This window comes from Phyllobates terribilis, unplaced genomic scaffold (genome assembly GCF_046119375.1).
Source record: "Phyllobates terribilis strain yellow unplaced genomic scaffold, ASM4611937v1 Scaffold_564__1_contigs__length_1074168, whole genome shotgun sequence".
Taxonomy (NCBI): Eukaryota; Metazoa; Chordata; class Amphibia; order Anura; family Dendrobatidae; genus Phyllobates; species Phyllobates terribilis.
Genome location: NW_027363324.1, coordinates 579,834 through 606,843, shown reverse-complemented (window position 1 = coordinate 606,843; position 27,010 = coordinate 579,834). Strand labels below are relative to the sequence as shown.

The 27,010-nt window shown below is 46.4% G+C and overlaps 1 protein-coding gene across 1 annotated transcript in view; it reads left to right on the top strand.

Moving 5' to 3' along the window:
- The first annotated feature begins 1,384 nt into the window (after positions 1-1,384).
- LOC141233116 (Golgi resident protein GCP60-like) overlaps positions 1,385-27,010 on the top strand; it is a 172,426-nt gene continuing 146,800 nt past the window's right edge. Inside the window, exons 1-3 of the mRNA XM_073667864.1 lie at positions 1,385-1,482; positions 1,572-1,605; positions 2,149-2,217. The gene's annotated coding sequence lies outside the window, so the exon portion shown is untranslated. The remainder of the gene's footprint in view (positions 1,483-1,571; positions 1,606-2,148; positions 2,218-27,010) is intronic.

Here is a 27,010-nt window from a genome sequence, read left to right as displayed (position 1 = left end):
CCCGCCGCCTTCTCTCCTCTGCCGGCGCCCCGCCGCCTTCTCTCCTCTGCCGGCGCCCCGCCGCCTTCTCTCCTCTGCCGGCGCCCCGCCGCCTTCTCTCCTCTGCCGGCGCCCCGCCGCCTTCTCTCCTCTGCCGGCGCCCCGCCGCCTTCTCTCCTCTGCCGGCGCCCCGCCGCCTTCTCTCCTCTGCCCGCGCCCCCTCGCCTTCTCTCCTCCGCCCGCGCCCCCTCGCCTTCTCTCCTCTGCCTGCGCAGTGCCCCTTCCTCACTAATATTATTTGCTTTCCTTAGATTTGCTTTCTGACAACATTGTGCTTTCGCTGACCCACGCTGCAGCCGCAGAGGTCGTCCTGCAGATCATCTCGGAGTGTTACCCCCAGGTAATAATAAATACTATTAATTACAGCCCCATCTGTGACCTGAGCAGATCCACACTAGGCTATGCCACTGGAGATCCTTGGGGACCCCGCTGGGACCCCCACAATCTTTTTTGTCACTCTTGGGCTAATGATACATGGGGTAAGAACCAGCGCCCCCCTGTCCATAGGCTGCTTGTGAAATTCTCTATATATATTTTTGTAGCTTCAGTCTTTGGACCTGAGTTGTCGTCGTCTCTCCAAGCTGACTGGTTTTGCTCATCTCTTCTCTCTGACCCGGCACCTGCAGAGTCTGAACCTCTCCTATAACGAGGTACGTCGCCTCCTTGCGCAGGGATCGGGTCTGATGCTGTCGTGACGTCTTTTCCGATTACCCCGTATATGCCATCGATCGTGGGGTACCGATGGGTACAGTGGTAGTCAGTGGCCTCCTGAAGACCCCCGTCCTGCCATCTCTGTACATCTGTGTTCCCAGTATAGTACAAGCGATCAAACAGTCGCAGAGTCCAGGGCAAAAATAAGTAAAAATGTATTTAAAAATGAATAAATAAACTAAAACCCATAATTTTCATTTGTCTCGCTTTTCCCAATTAAAAACTAAAGAAATTTAAAAAAATAAATAAAAAGAAAAATTGGTATATCGAATCCGTAAAACTCCATCCTATGAAAATATAAAGAACCCAAATTGTAAACCGTTTAAAAAAATCAAAATAATTGAATTTTCGATCGCTGCACTTCTCAAAAATGGAATAAAAAACAATCGATCAAAATGGTATGAATAAAAATACAAAAAGACCCTCACCCAGCCCCAGCAACAGAAAAAGTTACAAGTCCCAAAATGGAGGAATAGAAAGCCCATACTCATCCTGGAAAAAAAAACCCAGGCCATATAGACGGAACAATAAAATGGTTTGTGGCTCTTGGAAGAAGGCGAGAAACAAACAAATCTCTCTGTTTTCTGGTGGTAGCTGGTGACGGGAACATGTTCTTTTTTAGCTTTGCAGAGTTGAAGAGCTGGATCTGATCCACAACCTGGAGCTGAGAGAGCTGTGGCTGGAGGGAAACCCTCTGCACGGGGCGGTGGAAAGCTTCTCCGCCTGCTACAGGTGCCCGCACCTCTCTGCTCTCACATTATTATACAAATGCAAATCACCGATTCAATGCTTTTTTTTTTGCTTTTTTTTGTGTTGCACAGATTGGTAACTTATTTTCCCACCATTGAAAAACTAGTAAGTATACACCTAGGAAGACTGTAAAGCATCAACTGTATCCTAAAAAAAGGGGTATTCCCATCTCCAAGATCCTATCCCACTATGTAGTAGGTGTAATAATAATATTAGCAAATACCTCCAATTAAAATTGTAGTATTGTTCTTCTGATTAGCTATGTCGCTTACCCCATGTGCACTGCATTGTAGTAGTTTAGGTATCCATGATTACGACCACTAACAACTGTCGCTATGAGTGGTCGTGACCATAGATACCTAAGCTACTACAATGCCCTGCACATAGGGTAAGTGACATAGTGAATCAGAAGAACTATACTGTATTCTGATTGGAGGTATTTTCGAATATTACTATTATTAGATCTACTACATATTGCGGTAGGATCTTGGAAATAGGCTGTATCTTTGCCTTTAAAAGGATAGTTCAATCTGTTGCATGGTGCGCTACCCCGTGTACCCCAGCTTTATAACTTTCCCCCTGTGAGCCTTCCATCATACCAGTCACCTTTCCTGTCCTGTATTATATCCGCTGTCTCCATTCTTGCAGGACGGACAGTTTTTTAAAGAGAATCTATTTTTTGAGCCAGAAGAACCCCAACCTCTCCCACAGGCAAAGGTAAGTTGTATTCTTCTTTCACATAAAGGGCTTGTCCAGAGCCGTTCATTTCCACATCGGATATTAGCGGTGCTGATGACGTTGCGATCCGCAGACCTACCGAGACGCTAGCATGATGGGCAGGTATCGTGCACCCGTCCGGTTCATTAGAATAGGACATGTGCCCAATATCTGAACACACGGGTCATAACGTCAGCAGCACCGCTCACTTCCAGGGCGTTGGTAAGCAATGCTGAAGTTCTTTGAATAAGCCCTTTAAAAGGTGTTCTTCCAATGGGATATTCTATGGCTGTACCTTAAAGGGGTTTCCCAGTTTTGGAAACTCCCTTTTCTTTTGGCTGCAGTTTGTTTAAAAAAAAAAAAGCGCTTTACTGGCCAGCCCCAGGTCCAGCACTGAGTCTCCGCCGCTGCTCCAAGTGTCTGTTATGGCCTGCAGCTCTGACGTCACGTCAATAGTGCTTGGCCCTGAGCGTATTGTGCCGCTACTGGCTGTGATGGCAGCACTACTGATAATGACACCCTAAAAGGCGCAGCGGAGACTCCGTACCGGACCCAGTGAGGATGAGTACAGCACAGTTTCTTTAACAAAAAAAAATTGCAGAGGGGGAACAGGAGTTTTCCAAAGCTAGAAATCTCTTTAAATATCTGAGATGGACCAACCCTTTTATTGTCCCTTATATTATAGGTTAGATCTAAAGTAGTAAGGTGGTGGGGTGCCATCTTTAGTTGCCTCAATATGTATGTTTGTGTATATAAATAAAGATATTTTTCTCTACGGCACAGGGCAAAAGTTTTAGTTGGAAAAAATGCTGTAGAGTAAAGAATGCTTTCAGAAAGAGAAGTGCTAACGCCTTCACCCTCCAAACCTGTTTTCACCTTCATGACCCGGCCAAATTTTACCCTTCTGCCCAGTGTCCCTCTGAGGTAATAACTCTGGAACGCTTCCACGGATCCCCCTGATTCTGAGACTGTTTTTTCCTGACATATTGTACTTCATGATGGTGATAAAAGTTGTTCAATATGACTTGCATTTATTTGTGAAAAAAACGGAAATTTGGTGAAAATTTAGCAATTTTCAAAGTTTTAATTCTTATGACCTTAAATCAGAGAGATGTCACACAAAATAGTTAATAACATTTCCCACATGTCTACTTTACATCTGCATCATTTTGGAAACATAATTTTATTTTTGTTAGGAAGTTATAAGGATTAAAAGTTGACCAGCAATTTCTCATTTTTCCAACAAAATTTACAAAACCATTTTTTTTAGGGAACACATCACATTTGAAGTGACTTTGGGGGGCCTATATGACAGAAAATGCCCAAAAGTGACATAGTTCTAAAAACTGCACCCCTCAAGGTGCTTAAAACCACATTCAAGAAGTTTATTAACCCTTCAGGTGCTTCACAGGAATTAATGGAACGTGGAAGGAAAAAATGAACATTTTACTTTTTTTTTTCACAAAAATTTTACTTTATCCCCAATTTGTTTTATTTTCACAAGGGTTACAGGAGAAAATGGACCCTAAATTGTGTTGCGCAATTTCTCCTCAGTACACCGCTACCCCATTTGTGGAAGAAAACCACTGTTTGGGCGCACGGCAGGGCTCGGAAGGGAAGGAGCACAGTTTGACTTTTCAAACACAAAAATGGCTGGAATCGAGAGCTGCCGCCATGTCGCTTTTGGAGATCCCCGATGTGCGTAAACAGTGGAAACCTTCCACAAGTGACGCCGTTTTGGAAACTAGATCCCCCAAGGAATGTTAGCTGTGCGGGGTGCACCTTGTGCTCCCAGGTGCTTCACAGAAGCTTATAATGTAGAGCCGTGAAAATAAAAAGTTACATTTTTCCCACAAAAATGTTCATTTAGCCCCAAATTTTGCATTTTCACAATGGTAACAGGAGAAAATGCACTGTAAAATGTATTGTGCAATTTCTCCTGAGTACGCCAATACCCCATATGTGGATGAAAACTACTGTTTGGGCGCACGGCAAGGCTCGGTAGAAAAGGAGTGCCATTTGACTTTTTAAATGCAAAATTAGCTGGATCATTAGCCGACGCCATGTTGGGTTTGGAGAGCCCCTGATGTGCCTAAACAGTGGAAACCCCCTCAGAAGTGACACCATTTTAGAAATTATACCCCTTTGGGAATTTATCTGCAAGTGTAGTGCGTTTTCCAGATACAAGCAGCAGTGGATGTTGCTGAGTGAAAATTGCAAATCTGCATTGTAGTGACCAGTACGTTGTAGTCCTCAGTACGCTGTAGCCCCCAATACATTGTAGTGACCAGTACATTGTGTCCAGCCCATGCTTCTGGAGACACACACCTGTAATTTAGGCCGGCTGTCATCACTACAGAAAGGCCAAACATGTGGACGCTAAATGTGGTTTAGGCTCAGATGACTGCCTTCTGGACATCTGTCAAGTCAGCAGTCTTCCCTATGATTCTGGAGCCTACTGAAACAGACTAAGGTGCCTTTTTAAATGCTTCGGAAGCCTTTGCAGGTGTTTTTTGTTAATTATTCTAATTTACTGAGATAATGATTTTTGTGTTTTCATTGGATGTAACCCATAATCATCAACATTAACAGGAATAAACGCTTGAAATAGATCACTCTGTAATGACTCTATATAATATGAGTTTCACTTTTTGTATTGAAGAATTGAAATAAATTAACTTTTTGATGATATTCTAATTGTGTGAGAAGCACCTGTAAATGCGAGTATTATAACACTATTGCAATACTGCACCCCTGTATATTCCCCCTGGAGTTCACCAAATTCTGTACTATACATAGTAGACGAAACATAATAAATTCAGATACACGGCTGCTAGATATTAATTGAATTTTTTATTGGCTTCATACAAGATATCAAATGTAGAATTTCCCACCAGTCGTGTGGGGCAATAGTCATGTGGCCCTGATGATGATGGGCTCACGGAGAGTCGTCCGTCAGAACTCAGGAGAGGAAAAACCCCCGGTGGAGGAAACCTCTAGGGAACCATGTCTGAGGGCCTGCCCTTCCCTTGGGCGGTGCTGGATGATGGCAGCTTGTGTTGTAGATCGGGGTTGATGCAGCAGAAAATTCACTTATTCAGTGATTACATCTGACTGCAGAAAGTAATGAGAACAGAGACCGAGCCCGGAATCTGCCTCGTCCTGAAGTGCGGCTCCTCTGCTCCTGACATGGCGGCCGCCACATCATTGACTTCTTATAGCCGTCACCTCCAGCTGTACCCCGTCTTCTTAGTGGGACCCCAGCTCGCTTACAGTGATCTGTAGAAAGAGGGAACAGAACTGATCATGGAGCAGCCGAATATTTAATATCCGAGACGTTCACACGATTTACTCCCGGTCACTGCTGCTCAGTACACTCCTCTTACCTGGATTATATTTGGTCCATGGTGATGACAGAAACACCGACACTTGTTATAGCTGCGGGGGTCATTCTTGTTCTGGTTCACACCTCTGTGTACAAAATAACAGAAAACCCCTTATAATCCTGCTATAATTAATCTCTTAATACATCTTTATAGGGGCTGGAGCTAAGCTTTACTGATAAACAGCTCCAATAATTGCAGCGCCCCCCCCCCCATCATATTTATACATTCACTATATTGAGGGTATTATGGAAAGTCCATGGTTACTTACTGGTGCGGGCTGGTCTGTGGTCCCGGGTCGTGTCCGGTTGAAGGTCAGGGCGATCTTGTGGACAGTCATTGACTCTACATGCCGTTTATAGGCATGGAGTCACTTCCTGACCTTTTTGGGAAATGCGCTGATCCTGCCGGTCTGCAGGCAGGATATCAGATGAGTCCTCATCAACCGATGCCGGAACTCTGCTCTGGGTTCACCGCCATCTGCTATAAGCTCGTAGGCAAACGCTATGGCGAATAAGCCACAGTCATAGCTGTTCCTCTGCTGATCCACATCGATAAATGTCAGATGTTTCAGGGGCTCTTCGACCACTTCACTGTACAGGTTGATAATCTGCTCACAGATGGACGGAGTCAGATTTCCGGAGTTGATGCTGTCGGCCACAAAGATTTGGCCATTTTTGTAGCAGGTGGTCAGCCAGTGCACCCTCTCCTCATCATAGTGGATTTGTACAGCATTCTTCAGTACACTGTACCCTGGCACTAGAAGAGCGCAGGGGAGCTGCAGGCCATCAAAACCCTCAAACTGACTCTGCAGTAGGTCCTGGGCCATCATGACGATCTCATCATCCAGGAAGCCTTCCTCCCCTTTGCTCAGCAGGATGGTTAACTGCTCTGGAGACAGGATGTCCTCCTGTTTCCCGATATCGGGCATCTCCACTTGTGGGGTCTCCATCTCCGGGGTTACCTCTCTCAGTAGATCAGAAAAGTTTTCTGTAGCAGCTCTCTTGGCCGGTGGCAGCATCTTGGGCTGACTGTCCTCGGAGGTTGGTGCTTTTCTTTTTAGATTGTCCCGGGGTCTTGTTTGTAGCAGCCCCTCGTGTGCACCTTGTGCACATTCTGGATCGGCAAGATCCTCTCCACTTTCTGCAATGCTGGCAGTGGATTCAGTATCACCTACTATGTAGGTTGGGCTCTTCTCACCGCTGTCTTGGCTGATGACTTGGTCTTTACGTCTGGTTATAGCAACTGACCTGAAGCGCCTGACTGCTGTAATGGTGGCAGATTTCGTGGCCAGGAAGGAATCCTTCAGCAGTGTTCTCCAATTGCGATGGGATTTCCTGAATCGGGTCAGAAGGCTAAAGCCAATTGACTTGCAGGAAGAGAGAGCCTTGACCAGCAGCCGCTGGCCATAACGGGGACGTCCATGAATCCTCATGATGACGTCGCTTTCTTTCTCCTTCTTTCTCCTTTTATTCCTTTAGCTTTGTGTATCCAATAAAGAGTCACACAAAAGACAGCCCCGGCTCTGCGCTCAGGCATTCTATACACTTTACTCCCATTGTGATGTCATAGAGCCGATGATGACACCAGAGTTCCATGTAGATCGTGACATCACCGCCATGTAGATGATGACCTCACAGCTCCAGGCCCAGCTGCTAAGGGCTCCCCAGTAAGATTGATGGTGACTCTACAGCTACATGCAGTTATTTTCTAACCCTTGTTCACACATTTTCAGCCGCATTCTCCATATATTGGAATGAGGAGGTGCGTCTGTGTGTAGCCAAATCTCCACCGACGTATATAGAGATTGCAATAGGGGGGTATTGGTGGTTTATGGCACTTGCTGTAAAGAGTAAGTGCACAATATGACCCATGTTACATGTAGTTTTACCAGAAAGGTTTGCAATTGAACTTGTTAAAGGCGTCATGTTTTTACAGTATGTTCACACGTTGCGTTTTTGCTGCTGTTTTTTTCTGCAGCCAAAACTTGATGTCTTGATAGTAAAAAAGCTGCAGACAAAAAACAGTTTTTTATTGCGTCTTTTTGCTGCGTTCTTCAGGATCCCAAAGTTCAGCTTTGCTTCCACCATACAAGCATGAGCAATGCAAGGTGTTAGGCCACCAACAACAGACGGATGTGACACCAGAAAACATTTTGGGGAAAAGGGGCAATTTGATACAATTATTTAGTGGAAAAAGATTTTTATGTCTGAAAAACTAGTGACTATTCATGAAAAAATACACAATTGGAAGTGTAAAAACAGCTAGGGGAATTGGTCAGTCCTAGTTTACCCAAGACTTGGCGGTGCATTGAGATATCAGGTATTGTTTCCTTTTACACATATCACTAATTTAATTAAAATGTACTAATCCTATCTGCCATCTCGGGTGAGGAAACCAAGACATTTAGGTTTAAATGCGGGAAAATCACAGAAATAAATGGGTTTCACGTCCAGCCATACCTGTGTTTTTTTGTTTTTTGTTTTTTTTTTCACTAAAAGCGCTGCAAGAACTGTTGGCAACGTTTTCTGCTGCATTTCTGCTGCTTTTTTGCACTTACTTGTAACTTTCTATGAGTGAAAGAATTAACATGCATCAGTTTTCCAATTCAGTCAGGAAGAGTAAAACAAAAAATAAGCGTGAACCTGAGATTTCTGAAATCTCCTAGCTTTTGCCGACATTGTAAAAAGCAGCTTTTAATTTGCATAAAAACACAATGTGTGAACATAGCCTTAGGCTGCACTCACATGCTGCTTTCTCTAATCCCCTCCAGGACAGCACCAACAGGAGGTTGCCTCCCCATCCTAATTAGGGACAGGAACCAAGAGGTTAAATAGCCCTTCCCTTCCCTCTAACCTCAGTGTTTTTCTTGTCCCTAAGGGATGAAGAGGTTTCCTTCTGGTGCGGCTGTGGCCGGCAATCTACTTCCCCAAAAATCAGTACCTTTCAGCCGGGTAGCCGTGGATCGATCGCCCTGTGCCTTCCTTCCATGTCCGCTGCTCTTTCCTCCCGGCGGGACAGCACCTTCCTCCAGAGCTCATTCAATGCTGGATGGTGAGAAGATATTGGCTGGGGGCCTCCTGTAGCTCCCCAGCCAGTTGCGATGTCTCCCCCTCTCCCTGAGCGCAACGCTCTCCTCCGGTGTGTAGCTGGCCGCATGGAGAGCTCATAGGAAGTGACGCGCGCCGGTCCATTCAATGGCCGCGTCGTCACTTCTGGTTGCGTTCCAGGGTGGAATGCACTGCCATTTTGGAAATTTGAAATTTCAATTAAAAAAGTGCAATAATCAGGATTGGTGGACCTGATATCAGGAGAGGGGGGGGCCTCATCCTATTGGATGAGGACAGCGCTGGATCTCAGTTCCTGTATAAAAGGACCCTGATGGAAGACACCATAAGGAAGGACTGAGGTTCTAAAGATGGATGTGTCTGCCCCTAAAGCTGCATCTGCAGAGCCCAGCACAAACTCTGGCCCAGTGAGTATGTCTGGTATGGGTAAGTCCGTCTCGGTGCAGGATCCATTCTTATGTTTTCCCCACCGCCAGGAGGAGCTGAACGATCACGAGTGCACCCTGCTGCTCCTTTCTGAATCTATGGATCGGCGATCTTCGTCCGTGCCGTGGACTTGGTATGTAGTGTCGGAGTGCATGTGTGACCAGTATGCTCCTCCTGACGGTGGTCTTGCAGCCATTGAAGGGCAAAGGGCATGTGCGACTGGCCCCTCTGTTAACTCCTCCTGGCGGAGGCAGGGTGCATGTGTGGCTGACTGCTCTGTTAACTCCTCCTGACTTAGGCTGGGGGCATATGTGACCGGCCCCTCTGTTAACTCCTCCTGGCAGAGGCAGGGTGCATGTATGACCGGCCGCTCTGTTAACTCCTCCTGACTTAGGCAGGGGGCATATGTGACCGGCCCCTCTGTTAACTCCTCCTGGCAGAGGCAGGGTGCATGTATGACCGGCCGCTCTGTTAACTCCTCCTGGTGGTGGTCTTCTGGCTACAGGAATACTGAGGCCGCCAGTGGTGGTATCCGCTGCATACTTTATGATTGATCTCGTCTCTTCCAATCATCATCTAATTCACCAGATTTTTAATATACCGTATATACTCGAGTATAAGCCGAGTTTTTCAGCACATTTTTTGTTCTGATAAAGCCCCTCTCTGCTTATACTCTGGTATATACTCAAGTATATAGAAATTCTGGTGGTGTGTAGTGGTGGGGCAGGTTGTGACGGTGGAGGAGCGGGGCACACGCTGTAGCCGCTGCTGCAGCTACCACGTGTGCCCGCTGCTAAAGAGAAATTAATATTCCCTCTTCTCCACTCCCATGGAGAAGGATGAATATTCATTCTCTTTAGTAGCGGGCACAGAGAAGCGTTGAGCCGCAGTTCCTGCTGACAGTGCCCGCTACTAAAGAGAGTGCATATTCACTCTTCTCCACGCCCATAGTACCGGCGTGGAGAGGAGTGAATGTGCCAGCAGCTCAGCGTCTGAGAGCGCATGGCAGTGACGTCATGCGCTGCTCAGATGCTGACATGAGCTGCTGCAGCAGAAAAGGAAGCAGAGCAGAGGTGAGGAAGGAAGGTGAGTATAAGGGTATGTGCACATGGGCGTTATTGGCAGCGCTTTGAACGCTGTGTACTTTATTGGGGATTGGGGATGAGGGGGCATGCATACCAGAATTGGGGGATGAGGGGTGCCATACATACCAGAATTGGGGCATGAGGGGTGCCATACATACCAGAATTGGGGGATGAGGGGTGCCATACATACCAGAATTGGGGGATGAGGGGTGCCATACATACCAGGATTGGGGATGAGGGGTGCCATACATACCAGGATTGGGGGATGAGGGCTGCCATTCATACCAGGATTGGGGATGAGGGGGCATGCATATCAGAATTGGGGGATGAGGGGTGCCATACGTACCAGAATTGGGGGATGAGGGGTGCCATACATACCAGAATTGGGGGATGAGGGGTGCCATACATACCAGAATTTTGGGATGAGGGGTGCCATACATACCAGAATTGGGGGATGAGGGGTGCCATACATACCAGAATTGGGGGATGAGGGGTGCCATACATACCAGAACTGGGGGATGAGGGGTGCCATACATACCAGAATTGGGGGATGAGGGGTGCCATACATACCAGAATTGGGGGATGAGGGGTGCCATACATACCAGAATTGGGGGATGAGGGGTGCCATACATACCAGAATTGGGGGATGAGGGGTGCCATACATACCAGGATTGGGGATGAGGGGGCCATGCGTACCAGGATTGGGGATAAGGGGGCCTCCTCAGGACCAAGGGGTGAGACGCTGCTTCTCGAGAGGCCCTGACCTCCTCAAGACGAGGGGGTGAGACGCTGCTTCTCGAGAGGCCCTGACCTCCTCAAGACGAGGGGGTGAGATGCTGCTTCTCGAGAGGCCCCAACCTCCTCAAGAAGAGGGGGTGAGAGGCCCCAACCTCCTTAACACGAGGGGGTAAGACACTGCTTCTCGAGCCCCAACCTCCTTAAAACGAGGGGGTAAGATGCTGCTTCTCGAGAGACCCCCGACCACTTCAGGAAGAGGGGGTGAGACGCAGTGAAGACCTGCTACAGTATTTATTGTACAAGAATGAAGTATGAAAATTGTACAAAGTACCTTCGTCCTCGTCCTCGCTGGACTCGCTGACGTGCACGCTCACAGCCGTGTTTGGGGAGTCTGTCCATTCAAAGTAAACCCCAAAACCAATGTCAAAGTTATCTGTGGCAAACTCCCAGAAAAGATAGGAGCCCTCCTCGTGTGTGGGGACCCGGACTGTGACCATCTCTCCTCTTCCGACGGTGATGACTGAGTCCGCGTCCTGCCGGATCTTCTCTTTGAAGTCTTTAATTTGGGGTCTTGTCCACGTGGATGGGGCAGCAATGACCGGCGTGGACTCTGTAGAGAGAAGGAAGTGGAAAAATAATGAGCAAACATAAACCATTAGCCAATGTCCAGGTATCGTCTGATTGTCCACCCAACATACCCCAACCCCACTGAGGTCAATAGGACGCACCTTTAGGCCCGTTCTCCAGCAGGTCTTCCAGCGGGGTCGGCCTCCAGTTCTGTCTCAGCATTGTCTATTTGTGGGTGGGTTTGTCCGTTGACCGAGGGGGCTTCTCCGGAGCCGGTGATGCTTCCCATGTTCATCTTGGATGGAGAACTGACAGGGGAGCTGGTTCCTGCCGAAAGTGCCTCCTGCTGTTTCTGTAAGGCCGAGAGGGTAAGGAGAGGGTAACACCACGTCATTTATGAGCATTCTTCATTTCTTGTATGCTGCGAAGCAAAACTGCAGTGTAAAGCATGAGGGGAAGAACAAAGAAGCTTAACTTCTAATGAGGCAGCGTTTCAGACAACCACAGGCTCCAATAGACGCTGCACACAAATCCCACTGTCTTCCACTTATAAACGCTGCATCTAATCAACCAGCTACTCAGCGCACCGCCATCATCAAGAGCAAAACTCAGCCGCGCAATTTTTTTCTTACTAAAAACAATTAGTTAATTAGTTCAGGTTCCAGGGAGCGTAAAGTGCAGGGTTTATTTTCTACATCAAAACCCGCAATAGCAATCTACTCTGATTATTGTATTTTTACAGCTGTTTTTACCCCATTTATTGTTGAAGATCTGAAGGTTTTATTAATTCTGTACAAGAAGCGAGGGCATTTTTTCATGCATTTTTTCGACTGCACAGGAAAAAATAAACAAACCAAAAAAACACAAATTTCAGCAACGTCTTTAGATGCACAGCGGTCAGGAGTTTTCCGGGAAGCACAAGAAGTTTGCTCAAACTTTTAAACCAGTGTTTCCAAAACTCCAGTCCTCACGGCCCCCACAGGTCATGTTTCAGGATCTCCTTCGTATTACACAGGTGAGAGAATTCCTGATGCCTTGATAGTATTACACAGGTGATGGAAATACTAAGGAAATCCTGAAAACATGACCTATGGGGGCCGTGAGGACTGGAGTTTGGGAAACACCGTTTTAAACACAGGGGATTTTCTGCAAAAAAAACCAAACCCTGCAGCATTTATGCTACGTGGGAACATGGTCCGACAGGTAAATGCAGCTCAGAGCAGCGAGGCTCGGGGGTCTGTGCGCTGCGTCTACCTGTTGCTGAGCGAGCTGCACTTGGTACAGCTGCTGCATGTACTGCTGGTAGTGCTGTTCCTGCAGCTGCCGGATCAGGAGCTGCTGTTGCTCGAAGTTCCCCGGGTACTGCTGCGCTGCGTACTGCTGAAACTGCACCGCTGTCTGCGAGTTCAGGGCGGCCATGATCTGCTGCCTGCAAAAAAAAAATAGAATTAAGATTTGAAACACAAATGCACGGTCCTGCCCTAATGACTGCTGCACCCGCCATTGCCTGTGGCCGGCAGAGCTTTAGTAATTTTCCATTAAAATGAATGTGACAGGGCTCCGTGGACCCCATTGTTGGTGACCCCAGCGCATGTACCCTCCAACCGGTCACCAGCATTGCATACAACAGACTGCTCCTTGCACTATGGCTCATACTACGAGGGTCCTGAATGAGTGACCCACCCAAAAATATCCTTTAAGAAAGATGAGTGACTTCCGATGGGAGTACTTACTTCTGCTGTTCCATTCTACACCGTTCATCCTCCGCTCGCATCCTCTCTTCCTCCTCTCTCCGCAGCCTCTGCTCCTCTTCTTTCCTCCACTTCTCCTCCTCTCGCAGCAGCCGCTGCCGCTCCTCCTCTTCCCGCCATCTCCGCTCCTTCTCTTCTCTCCAGTAAAGTCAGCAGATGACGCTTTACACTGAACTATGTCGGACATGATTTTTGTAGCAGCGTCGACCGTTCTCACTTCCTGGGACTTAAAGCAGAAGTCCGGTCCATGATCCCTCCGGTCTTACATACCGACTGCTCCGTAAATCCATAATCACCGACTCCAGCTACAGTGGTGGCCAAAAGTATTGGCACCCCTGCAATTCTGTCAGATAATACTCCGTTTCTTCCTGAAAATGATTGCAATCACAAATTCTTTGGTATTATTATCTTCATTTAATTTGTCTTCAATGAAAAAACACAAAAAGAATTGTCCTAAAGCCAAATTGGATACAATTCCACACCCAACCTAAAAAAGGGGGTGGACAAAAGTATTGGCACTGTTTGAAAAATCATGTGATGCTTCTCTAATACGTGTAATTAACAGCACCTGTAACTTACCTGTGGCACCTAACAGGTGTTGGCAATAACTAAATCACACTTGCAGCCAGTTAACATGGATTAAAGTTGACTCAACCTCTGTCCTGTGTCCTTGTGTGTACCACATTGAGCATGGAGAAAAGAAAGAAGACCAAAGAACTGTCTGAGGACTTGAGAAACCAAGTTGTGAGGAAGCATGAGCAATCTCAAGGCTACAAGTCCATCTCCAAAGACCTGAATGTTCCTGTGTCTTCCGTGCGCAGTGTCATCAAGAAGTTTAAAGCCCATGGCACTCTGACAGAATTGCAGGGGTGCCAATACTTTTGGCCACCACTGTATACTGCAATTTGTACTGGAGTAGAAGGTAACCTGAAAGATGCCTCATGTCCTATCAGTCTCATACTGCTGTTTTGTCCCCCATGCTTTACACTGCAGGTTGGATTCTATGTATTGAACTTAGTCAAAGTTTAAGAACTCCTGCGGCTTTAAGTTAGTGATATGATAGGGATTTGATACCACTTAAGGCAGTTGGAAATTTTACAAAATTGACCCATAAAAAACAAATATTTCTCGCCTGATGACTCCTTCACTTCTCCCGTGCTCACACTCTGGCGGCCATCACTTTTTTTCCTGCAGCGATGATGTTGTATATAATCCATGTGACTGCTGCAGTCGATCACTGGTTTCTACGGTCTCATGCTGTACTTGCCAGTGATTGGCTGCAGGAAACAGAAAGCTCCTTTAAACTAACAGACAACCCCTTTAAGTGTGGAAAAACGTGACCCAGATGTCGATCATCATCTATCTTGTGAGATAGCGACTGCTGTTAACCTCTGCTATAGACTGGAGCGGAAAGATTTGCAGGACCCTGGTCCGGCATCCATAGAAAACCGCTGCAAACCATCTCCTATCTATCAGCATCACCAGCGCCTCTTCTGGTAGAGTTGGGTGGGTTCACTGCACAATCTGCAGAGCGGTCCCTTTAAGAACGTCTCCAGTAACTATTAGTGCTGGAGTTGTTTTCAGGTACCTGTCTGCAGGTTGTGCGTCACCTTGCTGCTCAGCCCCATTCACTTTAATAGAACTGAGCTGCAATACCAGGCACAGCCTGTGGACACGTGTGGCGCTGTTTCGGGAGGAAACCAGCAGTTACCGTGCAGCACCGATGCCGGATGTACGGATTGGAGGGATTAGTACCTTTTTCTCTCCTGCTCTTCTTTCTCTATTTTATGGGATGTGACGTATGTGGAGAAGAGGTGGCAGCATCTGTTCAGGAGGGTGACAAACTCCGTCATGGCTTCCTGCTTGCTTAGGTTGCCCAGGGCCGTCCATTCTTTCCTGTGAGAAAGACGACAGTGTGTGAACGACGCTCAGAGGGAGCAAAGGCTTCTATGAAGAGGTTAGAAACGCGTCGTCGTTCAGTTTTATGCAAGAAACAGTCTGCAGTTTCCTATTAAACTTTGCATTTCAATTCCTATTTTTTTTTTTGGACACATCAGATCGATGCATGCCCATGATGGAAAATCTGTTGCCGTTTTGCGTACACAGCTCCCATAAATGCTCATGGTAATGAGGTTCACCCTGCAGTCCCTGACTGCTACTTTAGTGGTGAAAAATATACAATGGCAGGATCAGACTACATATGTAGTGTAGTCTAACCATGGAGACACACAGATCTGCATCAGTGCTGTGTATACAAAACGATAAGAAAGTGTTAGGCTATTTACAAAGTGGCTACTTTTTTTATAGGAATGTGATACACAAACAAAGCACACGACGTTCGTTACCTCCTATCGTTGCCCAGGACATCGAAGAAGCCGACTTCGGGGCACGTGTCGGGGTTGTACGGTCCCAGGAGGACTTGTTTGTGCAGAGCCACCAGCCTCAGCTTCTCCTCGTAGGTTGGATGGAAAGCCTTCCCGTCCTTCTCTATAAAAAAATACAGAAGGAAAATGGTTAGGAGACCCATCACATGTACCAAACTGCATGTGCCGCCATATAATGCTCCACAAAAACTGTAATAAGACAGTGATAGGACCACTAAAGCCACCTGACCCCAGTGTGCAGTAATCAGACCCTGCAATACTGAGTAATATCTGTGCACAACACATAATACAATCCACTTTCCAGTAATTGGACCCAGAACGATAAAATTAAATTCTTACAGGGTGATTCCTTAAATACCTTGTAAAAGTCCCTGAGCTCCCCCGATTCTGCAGCTCTTTTCCGTTTTTTGCTGCGTCGCTCCATTGCAGAGATATTCACATTTGCGTTTTTTGGAGCGCTGCATGTGAAATCTCTGCTTGTAGTGCAACGGGCTGTTTCTTCTCTGCTTCCACAGATCAGGAGAAGATCTAGTAGTCGAGCATGTGATCATTGGCAGCGTCTTGGAGGGAGGGGTGAAAGTGCGCACTCCAAAATAAGACTAAAAAAATGCAAAGTTGTACTGCAAAGCAGAGATTTCACATACTCACATTTGTTGCTTTCGGAGTGCAGTATCTCTGCAATGGAGCGACGCAGTGCAAAACGGCAGAAAAGCAGCAGGGTTCAGGAGGGCTCAGGGGTTTTTACCAGATATGTAACTAAATTTTTTGAGGCCGAGTGACAAAACCAAAAATATTTTTATATGCATCTCCAAAAGTACAGCCTAGTTTCCCTGCAGCCACATTAAATGTTGTGATACTGTACTGTGTGCCAAATGATAAAGGCAGCTCAGCTAAACCTGACTGTATGAATACAGTAGCCACCAAAAGTTTTGCATTTTTTTTTTAAATTGTGATTGCTTCTGTTTGGTTGTTGTGAGGCCATTTTTCTGGTGATTTTAGTTAACTGGAAGCAAATGATTGTCAGCTATCAGGACACAAATTGTGTTGGACATTGTTTTATCCCTTTATGTGTTAGTTTTCAACATTTGCTGGAACAAATGTTTTGCATATTTTGTTATGGGCAGTCGAATTTTGCCTAAATTTTTTTTTTTTGCGTTTTTAGGTTAAAAACATGGCAGAGACAAAGCCAAATTTATCACCAGATGTCAGGAAGCTTATTATTCTGGGAGTGAAGTCAGGGAAAAGCCATAAAGAGGCAGCTATGGAATTCACCTGTTCTCAGAGTCAAGTGTCAGGTATATTAAAGAAAGAAAAAGAAGGTTCTGGAACAGCCGACAAACCTAGAAGTGGACGACCAAGGAGAACTTCCTCCAGAGTTGATCACATTATAAAGAAAAAGTCAGTATCTGATGTCCACAAAATGAACAAAGAATATGGGGTCAAAGTGAGTCGCGACGACTAAGCAGTAGGGCTGAATGCACGAGTTCCAGTCAAGAAGCCTTTCATCTCTGCAAAGAACCGGAAGGTCCGACTTGTGTTTGCCAAAGAACACAGACAACGGAAAGAGACAGATTGGTCTAAGGTGTTGGGGTCGGATGAATCCAAGTTCAATCTGTTTGGTAGTGATGGCAGCAATGTATATACTGCAGAATTGGAAAGCGTAATGATGTAAGGTACCAAACGCCTACAGTGAAACATGGTGGTGGCAATCTCATGGTTTTGGGCTGCTTTTCTGCATCGGCCATTGGCATAGAATTGATGGAAATATGAATGCTACCATGAACAAGGATACAGTTGTGCTCAAAAGTTTACATACCCCGGCAGAATTTTTCCTTTCTTGGTCTTGTTTCAGAGAATATGAATGAGAACAAAAAAACTTTTTCTCCACTCATGGTTATTGGTTGGGTGAAGCCATTTATTGTCAAACTACTGTGTTTTCTCTTTTTAAATCTTAATGGCAACCAAAAACATCCAAATGACCCTGATCAAAAGTTCACATACCCTGGTGATTTTGGCCTGATAACATGCACAGAATTTGACACAAATGGGATTGAATCAGGGCCGGCGTCAGCAAATGGAACGAAGCAAGATCCCTCAAGATGTCTTGAATACCCGAGTGGCTTCAATGCGGTGCGGCAGGAACTAAAGCAAGAGGTTATGTTACAAAATACTAAGTTATGGCATTGTAAAGAATGAATTACTCTCTATGTTGTGATCAATAAATAGTAGATGCAAAACTTTTGGCCGTCAGTTTTCTTTAATTAAAAGACCATTCCTATATTCAAAAGCATTTTGGTTACAATTAAGGTCTTGTATGATGACAACTTCATGCACTTTCAATTCCTCACCAGGGAAATGGCATCACAACAACCAGACAGAAGTCATCACATTAAAAAAAAAAAAAAAAGCAAAACTTTTGGACTCTATTGTATAATCTATATGTGCGCTGTATCGGCCATAGTATCAGAGATAATGCGGTGTCTGACTATCTGTATGATCTGAATCTAAGTGAAGGAGGCAGGAAACATTTCCGCAAGAACGGTCCAGTCACGCTAAAATTCACAACGGAACTTTAATCATTGCAAAATGGAATTTTCTGAACTTTCTAACACTATGTTTCAAATGCTTCACATTTCTAGATCTCTGCTTTCCGGCAGTGAATGAAGACTCGTTCTGACCAAATACTTTTCACACTGGTACATTCTTACAGATCTTATCCTGGTACAATATATCAATACAGAAGGAAGAGGCTCAGTCTGATGGTTTAGAACAGATACAACTGTAGCAAACTCCCAGCTATTATTATTATTTATTTATATAGCGCCGTTGATTCCATGGCGCTGTACATAAGGGGTTACATACCAAGTAAAAATATCACTTACAGTAAAGAAACTAACAATGATAGACTGGTAGAGAGGGAGGAGGACCCTGCCCTTGCGGGCTTACATTCTACAGGAGTGGGGAGGAGACAATAGGTTGGGGGTTGCAGTAGCTCCGGTGTTGTTGAGGAGGCAGCGGGGTCATTGCAGGCTGTAAGCTTTCTTGAAGAGATGGGTTTTCAGGTTCCGTCTGAAGGATCCGGATGTGGAGGATAATCGGACGTGTTGAGGCACAGAATTCCAGAGGATGGGGGATATTCGGGAGGAATCTTGGAGGTGATTGCGTGAGGAACGGATAAGTGTGGAGGAGAGAAGGAGGTCTTGGGAGGACTGGAGGTTACGTGAGGGAATATATCGGGAGATTAGTTCAGAGATATACGGAGGAGAGAGGTTATGGATGGCTTTGTAGGTCAGTGTTAGTAGTTTGAACTGGATATGCTGGGGGAATGGGAGCCAGTGAAGCAATTTGCAAAGGGGCTTAGCAGAGGAGTAGCGAGGCGAGAGATGAACAAGTCGTGCAGCAGAGTTGAGGATAGACTGGAGGGGTGCGAGAGTGTTAGCAGGGAGGCCACAAAGGAGGATGTTGCAATAGTCGAGGCGGGAGATGATGAGGGCATGCACAAGCAGTTTAGTAGAGTTAGGGTTGAGGAAAGGACGGATTCTGGAAATATTTTTGAGCTGGAGGCGACAAGTGGTGGCGAGAGCTTGGATGTGGGGTTTGAAGGACAGGGCAGAGTCAAGGGTTACTCCGAGGCAGCGGAATGTCGGTACAGCGGAAAGAGTGATGTCATTTATTGTGATAGAATGATCAGGTGGGAAGGATATGCAAGATGGTGGAAAGATAATGAGTTCAGTTTTGTCCACATTGAGCTTGAGGTAGCGGGAGAAGAAGGAGGATATGGCTGATAGACATGCTGGGATTCTGGACAGCAGAGAGGTGACGTCTGGGCCAGAGAGGTAGATCTGGGTGTCGTCAGCGTACAGATGGTACTGGAAGCCATAGGATTTTATCAGCTGTCCCAGGCCAAGGGTATAGATTGAGAAGAGTAGGGAGTCCTTGGACAGAGCCTTGAGGGACTCCAACAGAGAGGGGGCAGGGTGAGGAGGTAGCGTGAGAGTGGGAGACGCTAAATGTGCGGTTAGAAAGGTATGAGGAGATCCAGGATAGGGCAAGGTCTTTGACGCCAAAGGAAGAGAGGATCTGTAGTAGGAGGCAGTGGTGTATCGAAAGCAGAGGACAGGTCAAGAAGAAGGAGTACAGAGAATTGTCTGTTAGCTTTGGCTGTGAGCAGGTCATTGGTGATTTTGGTAAGGGCAGTTTCGGTGGAATGGTGGGGGCGGAAGCCGGATTGTCGGTTGTCGAAGAGAGAGTTAGATGATAAGTGGGAGGAAAGTTTGGCGTGAACGTGTTGCTCAAGGAGTCTGGAGGCAAATGGGAGCAGCGATATGGGGCGATAGCTGGACAGGGCGGATGGGTTGAGGGATGGCTTTTTGAGGATGGGCGTGATTGTGGCATGTTTGAAGGCTGCAGGGAAAGTACCAGAGGATAGTGATAGATTGAAGAGATTGGTTAGGGATGGGACGAGTGTGGGGGTGAGGTTGGGGAGGAGGTGGGATGGGATGGGGTCGAGTGCACATGTTGTGAGGTGTGATTTGGAGAGGAGATGAGTAAGGTCTCTTTCCGTGATGTTGGGAAGGGAGGTTATGGGGTTAGGGAAATGGTGTGGAAAACAAAGGGGTTGTGGTGGTCGGACAGTGAAGACTTGCCGTGTTTGGTCAATCTTGTTTTTGAAGTGTGTGGCAAACTCCTTGGCGGAGATGAGGGAGGTCGGAGGGGGCAGTGGAGGGCGGAGGAGAGAGTTAAAAGTGTTGAATAGCTGTTTGGGGTTGTAGGATAGGGAGGATATGAGGGTTGTGAAGTAGACCTGTTTAGCAGAGGTGAGTGCTGATTTGAATGCGAGCGTTGCTTGTTTGAATGCAGTGAAGGCTTCTTGAGTATGTGTTTTCTTCCAACGCCGCTCCGCAACCCTGGACGCTTGTCGAAGCTGTTTAGTGAGGTTGTTGTGCCAGGGTTGCCTGTTGGCTCGTCGTGCTCTGCCATGCACAAGAGGGGCGACTGAGTCAATAGCTGATGCGAGAGTGGCATTGTAGAAAGCAGTGGCGCTGTCTGTGTCATGGAGTAAAGATATGGATGTCAGTGGTAGAACAGAGTCAGAGAGTGTCTGAGTGTCTAGATGTGCAAGATTTCTGCGGGGGTGTGCTAACTGCCGGATATGGGTGACAGGTGAGGAGGACAGGGATGAGAAGGTGAGTAGATCGTGGTCAGATAGGGGTAGGGGGAGGTTTTGAGGTTAGATAGGGAGCAGAGTCGGGTGAAGATGAGGTCTAGTGTGTGTCCGTCTGTGTGGGTGGCTGAGGAGGACCACTGAGTAAGTCCAAAGGATGAAGTAAGCGACAAGAGTTTTGATGCTGCTGACTGGCGAGTGTCAGTGGGGATGTTGAAATCGCCCATGATGATTGTGGGAATGTCATCAGAGAGAAAGTAAAGAAGCCAGGTGGAGAATTGGTCGATAAAGGCAGTGATCGGGCCTGGGGGTTTTGCGTAGGAGGGGTTGCGGTAGTTTGCAGTTGGTTTGGTGCAACAGGTGGGGGAGTTGGTGGAGGGTGCAAGCAGTGGGGGTCCAGGATTGGGAGATATGTCGCCAGCAGTGAGGAGAAGCAGAGAGAGGGAGAGCAGGTGGGAGAAAGAGAGTGTCCTGCTTGTTTTATGTTTTGGGAGGATTGATCTGAGGTTGAGGAGCAGGTCTGTAGATGAAGTTAGGTGGGGAGGAAGGAGGGAAGGAGAGATGATGATTTGGTTAGAGGGTGCTGGGGTGAGGGGATAGCGAAGGAGAGTGAGGATTAGGGGGGCAAAAACAGTAAAAGCATATGTAAGCATGTTGAAAGTGTAAGGGAGAATGAGAAAGAGAATCTAAGTACAAGTAGTAAATAGTTCTTTGTACCTTCTGGTCACTTCTGGCCCATTTCAGGCCTATTTAATTTCTAGCCCCTTAAAAAGCGACCCTTTGTCTATGCCAGACCTGGCTCTCTTTATCTATGAGAAGGACAAAGTCAGCGTAAAAGTCAACCTGCAGAAAATAGAACTAGAGTTATTGCCTCCAATTTTTTGTGTCCTCTCCAAAATAAAAAAGGGAATAAAAAGGATTTTTGTGTATTAGCTAGTTAGCTCGACTCTATATAAAAAAAAATGTACAAAATATTTCACATTGATAAAGAATTTAGAGATCACAAAATGTAAAATACAGATTTTGAATAAAAAAAATAATAATTGTTAAAACCATTTCTGACTAATTTGCTCTTTATTATGGCCTAAATCCAGAAAACGAGCAGAGGAGCGATTATGTTTCAGTGTAAATGCAACTTTAATTGGATCTCGGCAAGAAAACAAAAAGCTACAAACTATTATCACATCCAAATATTCCAGGGGCGGACACAGACTGTAGTGGGCCCCTGTGCAAGAAATTTTTGGGGCCCCCCCCCCTGCGCTTCATAAGGCAACAAAGTTATGTAAACATAACCCCCCCATGTGCAGCTCTCATCCCCCCCATGTGCAGCTCACCCCCCCGATGCATCTCTCACCCCCCCATGTGCATCTCTCACCCCCCCATGTGCATCTCTCACCCCCCCATGTGCATCTCTCACCCCCCCATGTGCATCTCTCACCCCCCCATGTGCATCTCTCACCCCCCCTCATGTGCATCTCTCACCCCCCCTCATGTGCATCTCTCACCCCCCCATGTGCATCTCTCATCCCCCCCCCATGTGCATCTCTCATCCCCCCCCCATGTGCATCTCTCATCCCCCCCCCATGTGCATCTCTCATCCCCCCCACTCCTAGTTAATTAATTGTATTTAAGAAAAATAAAACTTGTTATACTTACCCCCATGCGATCCCTGCAGAATCCTGGCGCTCGTCCACGTCGCTGCCACCAGGCTCTCCTGACGTTCGGCCATGTGACGGTGCCACATACATAGCCAACAGCTTTTGTTTTGGCCAAAAGATTTTTAAAGCTGCCACTACGATAAGGTAGACTCTTCTGGCCGGGCCCTACTCTAACCTATTAAAATTTTCTTAAAATATCCAATACTCTTTTTAGATATATTTTTATTTAGTTTTCTTTAAGGGAATGTGTCATATACATTTTTTTTTTAAATGACCAATAATACCACATACAGGGAATACCGCCACACCATCACCAGACCACATATTACCACAACATAGTGACCGAATAATACCACACAGAAGGGAGAAAAACTGCCACACCATGACCAGACCACATATTACCACCACATTACTAATATTACCACCACATTACTAATATTACCATAAGTGTCATTATACACGGGAGCTCTATACATGGTATGTATAATGTAAGTGTCCAGGTAATCTAGTGATCACCAGTGACATTATACACAGGAGCTCTGTATATAGTGTCAGTGTACAGGTAATACAGTGATCACCAGTGACATTATACACAGGAGCTCTGTATATAGTGTACAGGTAATACAGGGATCACCAGTGACATTATACACAGGAGCTCTGTATATAGTGTACAGGTAATACATGGATCACCAGTGACATTATACACAGGAGCTCTGTATATATTGTCAGTGTACAGGTAATACAGTGATCACCAGTGACATTATACACAGGAGCTCTGTATATAGTGTCAGTGTACAGGTAATACAGTGATCACCAGTGACATTATACACAGGAGCTCTGTATATAGTGTACAGGTAATACAGGGATCACCAGTGACATTATACACAGGAGCTCTGTATATAGTGTACAGGTAATACAGGGATCACCAGTGACATTATACACAGGAGCTCTGTATATATTGTCAGTGTACAGGTAATACAGTGATCACCAGTGACATTATACACAGGAGCTCTGTATATAGTGTCAGTGTACAGGTAATACAGTGATCACCAGTGACATTATACACAGGAGCTCTGTATATAGTGTACAGGTAATACAGTGATCACCAGTGACATTATACACAGGAGCCCGGTACATAGTATATAGTGTAAGTGTACATGTAATGCACTGACTCACTGGTGACGTCTCTAGGTGAAGTCCTTCAGCTACGCTTTTCTCCTTCATTCAGCACAGACCGCCATCACGTCTTCCAGCCAGGACTCGTCTCTGCATAAAATAACACAGTTATCTAGAGCAGGGTTCCCCAACTCCAGTCCTCAAGGCCCACCAACAGGTCATGTTTTCAGGATTTCCTTAGTATTGCACAGGTAATAATTACATCACCTGCACAGGCAATAATTACATCACCTGTGCAATACTAAGGAAATCCTGAAAACATGACCTGTTGGTGGGCCTTGAGGACTGGAGTTGGGGAACCCGGATCTAGAGCACATTCCCCAACTTCTACATTACGCAGCTGAATACAGACGTGCATCCACCATCAATATATGGTTAGTTATTATGCAACCTACCATTCCAAATATAAATTGTAATCCACCACGGTGCCCCCATTAACTGTAAATAGGCACTTAATATATAATTTAATTAGAACCTCTACTCTATACTTCCTGCTCCCCGCATTCATTATTTACATGCACCCCCTGCCCCAATTCATTATATCATGTCCGTGCTCTCCCCACCCCATCGTCATTTATCATTTACTCTCCCCCACCCCACATTCATTATGTGCAGCTCATTTTCTCCCTACTCCTAATTCCCCCATGTGCAGCTCATTTTCTCCCAATTCCCCCATGTGCAGCTCTCACCCCCCCATGAGCAGCTCTCACCACCCCCCCATGTGCACATCTCTCATCCCCCTCCCCCACATGTGCCCCTCTCTCATCCCCCTCCCCCACATGTGCCCCTCTCTCATCCCCCTCCCCCACATGTGCCCCTCTCTCATCCCCCTCCCCCACATGTGCCCCTCTCTCATCCCCCTCCCCCACATGTGCCCCTCTCTCATCCCCCCACATGTGCACCTCTCTCATCCCCCCCCATGTGCATCTCTTATCTCCCCCCCCATGTGCATCTCTTATCTCCCCCCATGTGCATCTCTTATCTCCCCCCCATGTGCATCTCTTATCCCCCCCCACATGTGCACCTCTCTCATCCCCCCCACCCCATGTGCATCTTTTATCATCTCCCCCCCCACGTGCACCTCTCTCATCCCCCTCCCCCCACATGTGCACCTCTCTCATCCCCCCCACCCCATGTGCATCTTTTATCATCTCCCCCCACCCCATGTGCATCTTTTATCATCTCCCCCCCCCCATGTGCATCTCTTATCTCTCACACACACACACACACACACACACACACACACACACACACACACACACACACACACACACACCTCCCATTCCCCCCACTCCTAGTAAATTGTATTTTGAAAAAAACAAAACTTGTTATACTTACCCCCAAGCGATCCCTGCAGAATCCTGGCGCTCGTCCAAATCGCTGACACTAGGTTCTCCTGACTTCCGGCCATGTGACGGCGCCGTCGCATGACCGGAAATCAGGGGAATCATGAAGGCGCTGCCGCAGGAGCGCAGCGCAGCGCTGAGATGTCCCGGACCCGGCGCTTAGCATGGGGCCGGGGGCCCCATGAGGAGAGAGACTCACAAGAGGGGGCCCCCAACGGGGCTCCAAGGGGGCCCCTACCGGCTGGGCCCCACACTGGAGTCAGGGCAGACATGCCCTGATGGCGGCCCTGCTGGAGGCTGGAGGGGCCCCCTCTCCCTCGGGGCCCCCGTTCAATGAACCGGCTGCACAGGCGGTAGTTCCGCCCCTGAATATTCCCACATTAATTCCTTCCGTCTCTGGGATGGACTAAACCTCCCCAACCAACCTCAGGAAATATATACAACCACATACATGGTGAACAAAAATACATCTTCTACTGCCACATTAAAAGGGTTTATCAGAATTTCATACAATTTGCCCAACAGTAGAAAAGTCATATGTAAAAGAAGACAACTACTATAATACAGCCCCCTATGTACAAGAATATAACTACTATAATACAGCCCCCTATGTACAAGAATATAACTACTATAATACAGCCCCCTATGTACAAGAATACAACTACTATAATACTGCCCCTGTATAAGAATATAACTACTATAATACTGCCCCTGTATAAGAATATAACTACTATAATACTGCCCCCTATGTACAAGAATACAACTACTATAATACGGCTCCTATGTACAAGAATATAACTACTATAATACAGCCCCCTATGTACAAGAATATAACTACTATAATACTGCTCCCTATGTACAAGAATATAACTACTATAATACAGCCCCCTATGTACAAGAATATAACTACTATAATACTGCCCCCTATGTACAAGAATATAACTACTATAATGATCTTTTTATTTAAAACTGACAACCAAATATTACAGAATAATTACATTAAAATCACAAAATAATAAATATTAAAGAAAATAAATACTGTGTTGTTACATCACTTACACAATAATATTAGATAACATTGATAAATCCCGCCACATGAATGTTCCTCCAGTTCACATTACCTGAGTTAATCTTTATGTCCTTCTTATACACTGACTTGAGACTTTCCAGGATCTTATACCTGACACTATCACAGGACAGGACCTCCTTATTGATGAGCAGGCAGCACCGTGCACACCACAGATGATAGATGGTCACCACATTTATTACATATAGTGAGCTTCGGTTATACGCCCTGAGCTCAGGCTGGAAGTCTCCGTACAGCAGCTGACCATACGACTGTCCCACCAGGTGCGGTAACTTTAGGGACAAGGACACACACTCCCATACCTGCATACTGAAGGGACACTCTAGAAGCAGATGCTCCATAGTCTCCTTTATACGGGGACACTCTTCTCTAGGACAGGATCTGTCTGATACATTCCTGCACTTTAGGTTGTCTCTGACGTACATCTTACCATGGAGCCCCAGCCACGCCACGTCTCTCATATGAGTGGGAATTCTGGGATCTAGTACGTTTTTTGCAGCCTGTTTTACATCTAGACTTGGGGCGCCCCTCAATTGAACATGGACACTAAAGTGAGATGACAGCACATTCTTATACAACTCCTTCCTACTGAGCTGCCTGACGTCCTCATACAGGATCCTCCATCTAATAACCTTACTTATTACATGGACACCATACCAAGAAACATTATTCTTTAGTCGGCCTGAGATTCTCTTGATGGGGTCCCCTACCGACCACACGGACACAAACTGCTGGATCTGGCTCTTAAACAAACAAGACCATGGCGTCTTCTCTGAATTCTTACAAAAAGAGAAATTCTTCATAAGAAACATGAGATTAAAGAAGAGCTCAGGACGGGGCATGGAGAGACCACCCTCCTTATGGGGGAGACAGACATTGTTTCTCCTGACCACATTCACTCTGTTACCCCACAAGAAGTGAAAGAAGACATTGGTAAGTCTGGGGAGTAACGCATCGGGC